The sequence below is a fragment of the Gopherus flavomarginatus genome, chromosome 2 (genome assembly GCF_025201925.1).
Source record: "Gopherus flavomarginatus isolate rGopFla2 chromosome 2, rGopFla2.mat.asm, whole genome shotgun sequence".
Lineage (NCBI taxonomy): Eukaryota > Metazoa > Chordata > Testudines > Testudinidae > Gopherus > Gopherus flavomarginatus.
The window spans coordinates 41215372-41228359 of NC_066618.1; the positions used below are offsets into that span (position 1 = coordinate 41215372).

At 40.3% G+C, this 12988-nt stretch overlaps 1 protein-coding gene across 3 annotated transcripts in view; it reads right to left on the reverse strand.

Annotated features, from left to right (window-relative positions):
* CACNB2 (calcium voltage-gated channel auxiliary subunit beta 2) overlaps window positions 1–12988 on the reverse strand; it is a 441669-nt gene that overhangs the window by 279431 nt on the left and 149250 nt on the right. The window lies entirely within an intron of this gene.

Below are 12988 nucleotides of genomic sequence, written 5' to 3' on the forward strand. Positions count from 1 at the left end.
TGTCAAAAATATTATTAAGTTCCTAACATTTTGCATATATATGATCACTACTACCCATATGGGATATGGAACCAAAATTATGAAAAAAGTTTCTGAATAACAATGTAAAGCATTAGTCCTGAAAACTAATGTGAGAACTGTAGTATTTTATTGCCTGCGTTGATACAAATAATAAAGCCATAAGAATTTATGTATATTATTTCAAATTATTCTAAATTAAGTATGTTACTATGCAGGCTGATGGAGCCTTATTTAAATGTAGTGGCATTACACATTTTCAGTAATTAAGCATAGAGAACATAGAATGCTTATCAAGTACAAAATTAAGAACATATGATAACATTACAGTGTCACAGGATATGGAAATATTTCTCTTAAGTTCACTATAAAATCCTGGAATGAAGGAAACAAAATCTAAAGTAGAAAAAGAAACTGCTGAAATGGAGCACACAACCAATCTGAGATGGTGAAAGAATTTCAGAACCAAAACAAGGACACAACTATGCAAGATTCAGTTAAAAAAATATATGGAAATATACTTATCTCATAGAACAGTAAGGACATTGAAAGGTTATCAAGTCCAGTCCCCTGCCTTCAGTAGCAGGACCAAGTACTGTCCCTGATACTTTTTATTTTTTTGTGGCATCCCAGATCCCTAAATGGCCCCCTCAAGGATGGAGCTCACAGCCACCCTAGGTTTAGTAGGCCAATGCTCAAAACACTGAGCTATCCCTCCCCCAGCTAACTGACATCTAGAAAATGCATGAAGGAGATGCAATAGAAACATTCAGTAATGGAGTAGAAGATATAGATCTGATAAGATTTGCCAAATAACTTCACATTAGTATTTACTCAACATACATATCTATGCCTTGATTCCACAACGCACTTAATCATGTGTGTAGCTCCAGGCATATTCATTTCTTGACCTGTGCAAATATAGGCCTTTCACATTTGGTTAATTCCAGCATGCAGATGTCCACAGGCTGTTGCTAGGCTAATTTTTAAATTTAATTTAATTTATTTATTTAGGTTGTATCCTTCCAGGATGTCAATATGAGCCTTGTTGCTGTTAAGGCAGCTCTGAAGAACCATGTGTCCTCTGTATGTGGTAGCTAGAAAAGCTGAGCTCTACTCTCCAGGACACAAGAGGAGTTATGAGCAGTTCTTAGTTTATGTTCATTGTGATGTTGAACTTCTCTAGAACTCTAGCCCAAACAGGACAGGGAAAATTCTGTATATACAGACTGTGCTTACCTGGATGGTGTCCTGCACACTTAGATGTTTTTAAAATGTTTCACTCTAATACACACTGAACCCATACAGGGTATCATTAACAATTATAACCTATACTCAGTGGGGACAACATCCTGAAAGAAATCTTACCTGAACCCCTCTTCTGGCCTTCAAACAATTCCCAGCCTATCAAAGCTCATCAGAAGAAAAAGAAAATCACCCCACACACTAACTCAAAGAAGCACTGCCAGAACAGATGCAAAATCTGTAGATATATCCCCACTATGATGACCAACACACCCACGACACACATTTCAAGATCAATGGGCCTTACATACACCTCTCTCAACATGTGGTATACCTCACCCAGTGCATTAAATGCCCCAACAACATCTGTGTGGGTGAAACCAAACAATCACTAAGCTTCCGAATAAATTCACATAGGAAAATGATAGAAGACAAAACGATCACATAACCTGTGAACGAACACTTAACAAAATGATCACTCAGTCTTAAGAAAAATATGCACAACACTTTCAAAAGACAAGCCTTGGAGCTTAAATTCATAACTTGGCTAGCTACTAAAAATCATAGACTGAATAGAGACACTGGATTTATTCTTATTACAACAACCTATAACAGACTTAACCCACCCACCCAGCAGCCTTCCCCCCCTCCTTCCTTTCTCCTCTGTGACTGAAGGGGTGTTAATTGGCCACTTCACCTTGAACGGTTCCTTGAAACATGCGTTCAATACTTATGCTAAACAGTCTGCACTACCTTGTATTTTGCTGAAGAAGAGCTCTGTGTAAACTTGAAAGCTTGTCTCTCTCACCAGCGTATGTTGGTCCAATACAAGATATTACCTCACCCACTTTGTCTCTATTATGATACAGTCAATTGTATCACAGATGAAAAAATGGTTTCTGATCTTTTGAGAAGGATTAAGCCAAAACGTAACTTGGGCAATGCAGAAAGAGATAAAATGTAGTACTATACTTTGGCTGACTGATATGTTAGATTTGGCTGTGTCAGTCATGGGATTGTACGTGTTTTACAGAAGAGGAAATTTTCTTAGGAAGCAGCAGATTTAAGTGGTTTGCTTCAATGCACCTCTCAGACAAATACATCTGTAAGCTGTGTTTGCCACTGCAAAGGCATCCTTTAAAAGAACATATAATTTATGAAGAAAAAGTCCATTTTGTCCTCCATCTTATAAAAAGATCTGAGTTGGACTTTCAGAACTATACCCCAATATTTCATCAAGCAGAACTACAAAATCCTTGAATGATGCTTGCAATAAGTGATGTAACTTGATCAGACAGGATCTTTGACAGACATATATAGTCTCTCATGATCTGTATTCACCTTGCTTGTTTACACAGGCCTTCAGATTGAATGCAGAGGTCTTTGACAGGTCTTTCATTGTCGTCGTCTTCTAACTGCTCCTCAGCATATGACATACAGAATATCTTCATCCTATAAAGTTCTAAGTGCTAACTCTAGCACTGATTTTTACCAGTGGGATCCCCATTCCCACTTCAATGAGGCACACATCAGAAATGCCTATTACCCCTCTGCTAGTCTTGCCTATAGTAGAATCAGTTGTCATCAAAACATAAACCAATCCATCAAGTCATATAAGGTTACCAGATTCATAATGACAAACAGAAGTTCAGGCTTTATACCGTTAACATTAATACTGCTCCTCCTCTGCCTAGACAGGTCTGCTCTGTGATGTTGCACTCCATATGATTTTATGAAAATATGCTAATGAGTGTGAATATAATGTAACTGGAATATGCTTCACGCAAAAGGTGTCTTGTAAGGTAATGATTACAAAGCTTATAATCTACTGAGTGTGTTCATCTCATTTGTATGAATATATCATTCTTGTATCAGAAACTAGGAATATAAAATACAACTCTCAAGTCCTATTGTAGTTATTCAAAATGTGGGCTGAGCGCTGGAGACAGGAGCACTTCTTAAACTGTTTTCAGTTAAGCCTGCAGCTTATGGGGGATGTGGTTCAGACCTGGATCTGTGTTTGCAGCAGGCAAGCGTGTCTGGCTCAAAACAAGGCAAGGTCCCAAGCTGGCAGAGAAAATGGGCTCAGAGGTAGTCCCGGCACATCAGGTTGCAGTTCCCAAGGGGGTTTCTGTGACTCAACCCATCACATGCTCCTCATCAAGTTATGGGTCATCTGGATTTCTGATAAGTCAGTGTAATGGTCCTTTGCTTTCAAGTGGGTTGGGAGGCCACTCTGCCTCATTGTGTGAGTCAATAGTAGTTGGGCTTGGCAGGGCCATCCTTAGGATTTATGGTGCCCTAGGCGGGATTATTAAACTGGTGCCCCTGTGCCTGTCTTGCTCTTAGCAACACAAACATAAGCTTACACTACTGGAAAACTTGCCACATGCATGTTATTAAAACCAGTTTAACATAGTGAAGCACACTGTAATGTTGATGGACTAGAACTAAAGATGTAGCATTATAGAAAAAATTCTGATTTGACAGAATGATGCAAATAATATAATTTTTTTAATTTGTCAACATTTCATTGGAAATCTCTGTGCAGAGGTATTGAAACAAGGATTTGGTTTTAATTAAAAACAATCTTTCTGGTTTTTTTGGCTGCAAAATCTGTAATAATGTCATCGTATGACAAAGACAAAGTGATGTCTTGTTTGACTGAAAGAATAGCAAGACCAATCAAGTGTTCCTGACTCCTTGTAGAGCAGAGATTGTTTTTAATGAGCTTTAGTTTTGAGAAACTCTGTTCTCTTGATGCTCCTGTTACAGGAATTGTCAGTGGAATACGAGTGGCAATGTACATATTAGGATATATGTCAACAGGTTTGCTGGTATGAGTAAACTGTACAACGTCCATCATCAATTTTGCATGTGGCAATATTGATGACAGTGTATTCAATTCTTCATACAGTTCAAGTCCATTTAAATCAAAACGATCGCTGTGCTTCAGGAGGCTCTCTAGGTCAGGGATCCCCAACGCGGTGCTCGTGGGTGCCATGGCACCCGCAGGGGCCTCTCAGTGCACCCATGTACTGGCCGGTGGACGAGCATCCGCCAAAATGCCACCGAAATTCGGTGGCGACGCCTCTGGATGATGCCGCTTGCCGCTGATAAGCAGCGTCATCCACAGGCCTCGCCACTTAAATGCCACCGAATTTCAGCAGCATTTCGGCGGATGCTCGTCCACCGCCACGGTGGGGACTACTGCTCTAGGTTCTTGCACTTTGTCATTAGTTGCTCTTGTTTTCCTATTTCGTTGAATTTAATCCTGCTCAGCCCACTACCAACTGAGTGAATGGAACCCCAGGCCGACAGCGGGTTGAGTGGCTCAGCCGGGGTTTCAGCACCGGCCTGCTCAGCCCACTGCCAGCCTGGGGTTCCTTGGGGGTCCCCAGGCCAGCAGTGGGTGCTGAGTGGGGCCGGGTGGCCAGGATCCCAGGTGACAATGGGGCAGCAGCCAGAACCCCAGAGCAGTGATGGGCTGAATCGCTCAGCCCACCACCACATGCAATCAAAAATCAGCTCGCGTGCCACCTTTGGCAAGTGTGCCGTAGGTTGTTGACCTCTGCTCTATACATTAGTAAGGAGATGAGCATACTACAGTTGTTGGAGGGCTCTATTTAGCAGTAACAGGGCTATAGGAAAGTCAGTTAATGTTTTTTGTTTCTCTGATGAAAACTGGCCCACTCCCTTCCCCATACCAAACTTGTGGCAAATAATTGTCAACAACTTAATTTTCTGTTTTTGGCTAAGATATTGATTTTTAAAAAAAATAATATTGAAATTGAATTCAGGATTGTTTGCAAGCATTTTGGGAAAAACAAATTTGTTAAATGACAATCTAAATGGCAATGCAGTACTGCTTTCATGCTTGGCTCAACCCCCAGCTTGCTGGTCCAACAGCTGCAATAGAAGAGATAGGTGGAAAACTGCAGGACCCCAAAATCCACCTCTTGGGGTGCAGAGTGGCAACAGCAGCAGCAAACCCTCAGGTCCAATCACATGCCAATGGGCACCACCGCAGCCCAACGGACCATGGTGAAGTTAGCACAGCATCTGATCTCAGGGACGGGGCGCCCATGGAGCCACAGCAGCTCATCTTGTCCTGTGCGGCTCCCCCCAGATGAGATGGATCACTGCCAGCCCGGGGGAGAGACGTGCTCCCCAGCTAGAGTGACCAGATCCAGATGTCCTGATCTTATAGGGCCAGTCCCGATATTTGGGGCTCTGTCTTATATAGGTACCAATTACCCACACCTAGGGTGACCAGACAGCAAATGTGAAAAATCAGGATGGGGATGGGGGTGAATAGGAGCCTATATAAGAAAGAGACCCAAAAATCAGGACCGTCCCTATAAAATCGGATCATCTGGTGACCTCACAGGTGAGTTCCTTCCCCCCACCCCTTCCCAGAGACCCCAGCAGCCAATCCCCTCCCTCAGACTGTGCTACATTCAGCTCTCTCTAGGACCCAGCAGCCCTGCTCTTACATGCTCCACTGCTTCCCATCTGTCCGGGCTCCCAGCAGAGCGGTGCCTCCAGACCTAGTGGTGCCCTAGGCGGCTGCCTGTTCTGTCTATGGCTAAGGACGGCCCTGGGGCTCGGGTCTCACTGGCCAAGGCTGAGCAACGAGCAATCTATAGCTCGCAGCCTCCTGGCTGGGAAAGAAAGCAATTAACGGATCCTATTAGTGGCAAGCAATCCCACCACTGAAGCAAACCACTGAAACACGTTGCCTCATTTCCCAGCAGCACAACTGAATCAAGGTTGGCTCCCCAGGGCTACTTCCAACCCCACTTTCTTACTGTTGCTCTGTTGAGCTGGTGCTCCATCTTGTCACCTCGCAGTTGAGTGGCAGCTAGTTCAGCCACTACTTGGGATCTTGTGTCTTCTCCAACAGCAGAGCGCTGCTCTGCTCAGGGGCTGATCCAAGATCCTGCAGAAAGCTCAGCTACCTGGAACAGATGTCTGCTCTCTCCAGTATCAGAGGGTAGCCGTGTTAGTCTGGATCTGTAAAAGCAGCAAAGAATCCTGTGGCACCTTATAGACTAACAGACGTTTTGGAGCATGAGCTTTCGTGGGTGAATACCCACTTCCTCAGATGCAACATCTGAGGAAGTGGGTATTCACCCACGAAAGCTCATGCTCCAAAACGTCTGTTAGTCTATAAGGTGCCACAGGATTCTTTGCTGCTTCTGCTCTCCCCAGTGGTCCAGCACCGAGTACCAGAGCTCTCCTTTTATACTTCCTATCCCACCCTCACACTTCCAGAGAGAGGGGTGGTGCAGATTTGGCTCCACCCACCAGGGAGAGTGTAGTGGTCCCTCATTCTCATGTCCAGAGGGAGGCTACTGTGCCTCACTACAGTCAAGATATACATTAATTGGAACAACTCCAAGGGATAATTCTCTCTGTTCTGCTCAAAGTCATAATAATCATCCTGGGTCTTTCCATAGAAGTCTACTAATAATATTGAATTGGGAAACTGGATAGCACTTGTCCTGAAAACAATATGGTAAATATTTGCCTTTTGACAATAAAGATTAAAATTCACAATGAAAGGCAGAAATAGCTAAATCTTTGTGGAAAAGCCAGTACAATTAAAATGACCACATGCAACCAAACTAAACTGCTTAATTAATAAATTCCCTCCATATTTTAGGTAACTGAACCTTCATTATAATAAAAATTACTTTAAAGCAGCTCTTAAAATGATTAGACCTGATTACACTCATACCAGTTAAAAACAAGTGTAACACTACTGACTGCAGATAAGTTAGTTCGGATTTACAACTATGTAAGTGAGAGCAGAATCAGGCTTTTCCTCGTCTAGTGACAAGTGGGTGGAAGAGTACACACACAGACGGAAGTTAAAGGAGTATGGCAATCGCATGCCTCTTCTTTTATTAGTCTTCCTATCAGAAGGGAAAATTGATAACATATGATGTAAGCTTCTGCAGACTCCCAGAACTGTGGGCCTTGTCCCACTGGTCAAGGGAGGGGGATAGGCTTTATGTGCTTCTCATTTCCAGCAGAGAAGATTGCATGAGCCAATGTATTGCCAGTCCTCAATAGGGTAGCTACCAGATGGAGGCATTCTATGTGCTTAAGGATGTTCCTGGGTGAGGAGGAATATCTTGTTTAAACAAGGATCAATGATCATGCATTCAAATCTTACAATGTTTTTTTAAAATCAGGTACGTAATCTTTAGGCCTTTTGTTGCTCACTGAAATTAATTTCATTCTCCACAGTATTTTCCACGAAAGAGGATGCACAGGCAACAACTTTCAAGGAAAAAAAAACCAGCACAAAAATCCTAGCATAGCCAAACTCTATGTAGGCACTTTTACCCTAAACTATAAGTCAAACTTTGAGCACTTCAGCACTGCCCACTGATGGAAGCTGCATTTTTACTGATCAGCACTTGTAAAATTGACATTTGCCCAGCTCCTTAGGGCATACTTTTTTCCTGTTTTCAGATACATTATATTTTTAGGCCCAGTTCCAAAAAGGGACTTAGGTATTGCCCTACTGAGCCTTACACTGTCTAACCTTTAGCAACTCAGTGGAATCCACAAAGGTTAGGTGCCTACTTTCCTTTTACAATGCATGGGAAGAAATAGGATGCACAAAGGCCAGATGCTAGGCAGGGAGCCACCTAACCTAGCCACAAGCAGCTGCAAATGATTAATAGATTCCAAAGCCAGAAAGGACCATTGTGACCATCTATTCTGATCTCCTGTGTAACACAGACCACAGAACTTGCCCCAAATAATATCTAGTAAAACTTCCAAACTTGATTTTAAAATTGTCAGTGATTAAGACTATCACTATGATAAATTGTTCCCAGAGCCGGCCCTAGGCACCAGCATTCCAAGCACATGCTTAGGGCAGCCCTTTGGGGCTTTTTTTTTTTTTTTTTTTGCGCTTCAGCGGCGGCACTCCGGGTTTTTTGGGTTTTTTTGCTTCAGCAGTGGCACTCTAGCCCTCTCCTCCTCCCCACCCCTTTTTTTCCCCTTGGGATGGCAAGAAACCAGGATCCAGCCCTGATTGTTCCAATGGTTAATTACGTTCACTATTATAAATGTACACCTTATTTCCAGTCTGACTTTGTCTAGCTTCAACTTGAAGCCTTTAGATCATGTTATACCTTTCTCTGCCAGACTGAAAAGAGCCATTGTCAAATAGTTGTTCCCCATGTAGGTAGTTACAGATTGCAATCGTCAGTCTTTAACCTTCTTTTTGTTAACACTCTCACTCGATGAGTCTACATTTGCAATTAAATATTGAGACCTATCAGTTATCCAACTTTTAATCAATTTAATGTGTGCCATGTTATTTTTGTATGTTTTTTTTTAATCAGAGAACTTGGTACCACATGATAACTGCCTTATAGAAGCCTAAGTATGTCATGTCAACACTATTACCTTATCAACCTAATCTCATCGAAAAAGATATCAAGTTAGTTTGGCAGGATCTATTTTCCATAAACCCATGTTGATTGGCATGAATTATATTACCCTCCTTTAACTCTTTTTTTAAATGAGTCCCGTATAAGTGCTTCCATTATCCTGCTCAGGAATGCCAGACTGACAGGACTATAATTAACTATAAAAATATATAATAAACACATAATAAATGAGTCATCTCATTTATCCTTTTAAAAAAGCTGACTCAACATTAGCTTTCTTCCAGTCTTCTGAAAATTCCCTAGTGTTCTGACAAGCTGCTCAGACAGATCTTTTAAAACTCCTGGATGCCAGTTATCTGGATGTGCTGATTTAAAAATATCTCATGTTAATAGCTGTTGTTTAACATCCACCTGAGATACCAGTGGAAAGGATGGAGTCTTATCATACAATATAAATACATTATCTGTTTCCCATCTCCTCCTCCTATTTTCCCAAATACAGAACAGAAATATTTATTGAGCACTTCTGTATTATTATTGAAAATGTTACCATTATCATCTAGATATCCAGGGGACTTTTAGAGTGAAAATTTAGTTGCCTAGAGATTTTAGGCATCTGCAGTGTTAAGCAGCAACTCAGTGGGAACTGCAGGATTTCAGCTGCACCTAAATTTTGGACCTAAGTGTCTGTATGCTTATTGTTTATGGTAGATTTGTCAGTTAATTTCTATTGAATAATTCACATTATATATATGCACCTCATATCAGAAAATAATTATCAGTACTTACCTTATGAATACATGTTCACTGTATGTTGATATGGCAGTACTGTTTTCATGTTGAATATTACTACTGTGTATATTCCAATAATATATCTGTAAACTACACCTCACAAAAATACGTCACTGACCATCCCCATACTAGTCAATTAGCAGCATCAAGTATCCCTAGGAAGGAGTCTCAAACACATGGAAAACAAGTGGTTTCTTGGGAATATCATCTTTTGATGGCCCTGTATCATATGAAAATTCTATGTGGCAGAAGAACCACTAGGAGGCAACTCATGACTGAATTCCCCTTCTTCAAAGGGCAAGCTCCATAAAATGAAACCTCTATACTGGGCTGGGAAAGGGAAGGGACAAGACACTAAAACACATAAAACAAAGGCTTTATTTTATTTTTATTTTATTTTTTCAATGTAGAAAGTCCTGGTTATACTTAGAAGTGTCCTGTGCAAATAAGTGAATAAGAGAAGAGTTGCTGGCCTTCTCTAAAAAACTGCAGCTAAGTATTTGCATGATTGCATGCTGTGTACTTATACAGATAAAATGGCATCTGCTGTGAATGAACATTTGTATTCTCTGGTAAAGATATATATTTCCATGCCACAATTGAATGTCTATGAGGCAAAATTTTAATACAAATAGAATGGCCTATTCCTGACCTAAGCAACTTATTTATAGGACTAGCTAGACAGATGGTTCATAAACGTTAAAATAGTCACCACTGCCTTATTTTATAAAGGACGTCTAAAGACATTTCCAAAACCACACACCTAGCATACAAAACTCCAAAATGTCTATCCACTATAGAGTTAATGTATCATATGCAATGTATGTGACTCTTATTAAGTTTACTCAGTGCTCAGATGACAGCTGTTCCCCCTATTTAGAGAATCCAAGAGCCAGGTATTCATGAGGAATTTTCATGAAGTAATTTATCTTAATTTTAAAAGGATTTTGGTTCAAAACAGAAGAATCAAAGACAACGGTTCTTGCTTTGGTCAGCCATAAATATCTTCTAGCTATTGAAACTATTATATAAGCTGGTGGTACTCCTGAAAGAGATGCAACATCAGATATAATTTTCTATTAGAACCATGGAATGCAACTGTTTTCATGAACACCAGTTATAGAATGAGACAGAGACTCTCACTAAGCTGTTAGAGAGATTATCTGATTCAAATAAGCTTTGTCCAGATATGCTAAATAAACCCATAACTTTTATAAATAAAGTTGATAGTAATACTAATTATTTAGTTGAGGGTTAGATAGCACAATTGTAAAAACAGAACTGTTGCGTTAGTACCTATTTAAGAATCATATGCTTTACAACCTCTATATTGTCATAAAGCCTAAACCATTACCTGATAAAATCTGACCCTGCTTACTCTATTAAACTCTGCCTCATACAGACAAGTTGAAAAACAGCTGGCATTTGAGTTCTCTCCATCTGAGCTGCTGCAATATTAACTAATGTTCACAGAAGCACTGAGCACCAGCTGCTTTAGGTCTGCCAGATACATACTCAAGTAACAGATAAAACTCATTCTTACATACACATGAATTTACAGCTATTGAGCCTTACTTTAGTTGATTTTTTCTGCAATGCACCAGAGTCCAAAACATTCCATTGTAAAAAAATAAAGCTGCAAAATCTAGCACTCAAAAAGTCATGAGACAACAGAATTAAGGTTTCCTGTGTGCATATGTATTATGCACAATCTTTAATTACATGGTCACATTTTTTTTCCACAGGACATCAACCTTATCAAGTTCCACATGCAACCTTAATTCTGATATCTCTAACTTTTGAGATCAACACTGAATTCCAATAGAAGTAGAAAACTACAGATAGCTTAAGTTCAAAAGAAAAAATTAAAAATGGCTGATTTAAATTAACATTTCAGTGATATTTTAACTCCATAATGTCTTTAAGTAAACAAAAGGTACAGAAGAATGCTTAGGAGACTGTCAGGAAGAAATAGATTTTAAACTCAACTTGTGAGTGTCACTTAAAAAATCAAGTTGGGAAACAAATAAGAGAAGTAGAAAAGGTTACATCTTGACAGCCCCAAATGGAAGCCCTAAATAATTTATCAGGTCTTGGTGTAAAAGTAATAAGAAGCATCAGCTATCTATTCTCTGGCTCTGGTATTCATAAAATAAATGTGTGTTTTCTTCTCTCTCAGTGATTGATGTGAGTTTGGGAAATGTTGGTAAATTAATTTATACAAGGTTTAAAGAACAACTTTTATAAAATATATGGAAAAGAGAGTATAACAGTTACATTATAAAGTCTTTTCTATTTGTCTTTACCTTTGATAAATTACACCGTAATTTGACAAGTTGCATTTCTGTGTACCTACAGTGCATTAGCATTGGTTTGTATGTAATGGTATAATAGCGAGAATGTTGTCTTCTCATCCTTACATTTTTCTGTTATTATTTGTCTGATGGTTACCCCACCCCACCATAAGCACTCCTTACCATGACAACTTCAACTATTGATTATATGCTAAAGGAAGTTCTTTAATATATCTATGTCATTTCTTGTGTTTTAGCACTTACAAACAAGGACGACAAAGTACAGTATGACCAGCCAGCTCTAAACAAATCTACAGAAAGAACCCTATGGACCACAGCTTGAAAACTGCTGGTTTAAAGTGTCCAATTAAGTGAGGTCAGTGAGGTTTTGGGAAGGAAAGGAGTTGTTGCAGTACAATAGGAAATCATGAAAATACATTAAGTAAGACAGTTCAGTGTGTTTTATTTACCTATATAAACTCTTGGGCTGCCAAAAACAATCCAATTTAATCAGGGGTATTGAGTTGGAGAAGGTCTGCAAGTTGCATCATCTTTAGAGCACTGAATTAAATGGTCTTTTAGCAGGTCTGGCTAGTACTACTACTTTGGAATTTGATGGATAATATTGTCTGAGAATAGCACATGCCAGAAGGAAGTGCAGTCCATCTCTCTGCAGCAATCCGTCTGCCCTTGGAAGAACTGTTAAGACTCTGAAGGGAGTCACAGCCTCTCGTCAGCTGGAAGTATGGGGACAGGGACAGTACACTTTTGGAGGCTGGAAGTGCAAACATGGTAGGATAGGAGAATTCTTACAGCTTCCATGGTTTAACAGAAGCCTCATTATCCTCAACAGGCCTCAACTTCTGTCTTATGTTAGGACTTTACTATATTCTGATTTCTGGTGCTAGTTTCTTCGGGCAGAATAGAGGGGTAACTGCTTCTTATATGCAGATAAGGAAGAATACAAGCTAATGGGAAGCTTGTTTTGGCACCGTAGCCTTGCTCTGCTGTCTCCAGTCTCCTGCCTCATTGGGAAGAGGCAACATTATGGGAGCCTTTTCCCTTTGGGGCAGCAAAATCTGCTTTTTTTCTTTAGGCCTCTGTTTTTTTTTAAAGTGGCATTAAGTCAGAAGACAAGAGGAGGGAAAGGCAATCCAGTGAGTGCAGAGGTAATGTTCATCCCAATAGTGGAAGGCTCCCTTCACTCAGCCTGTAATGCAA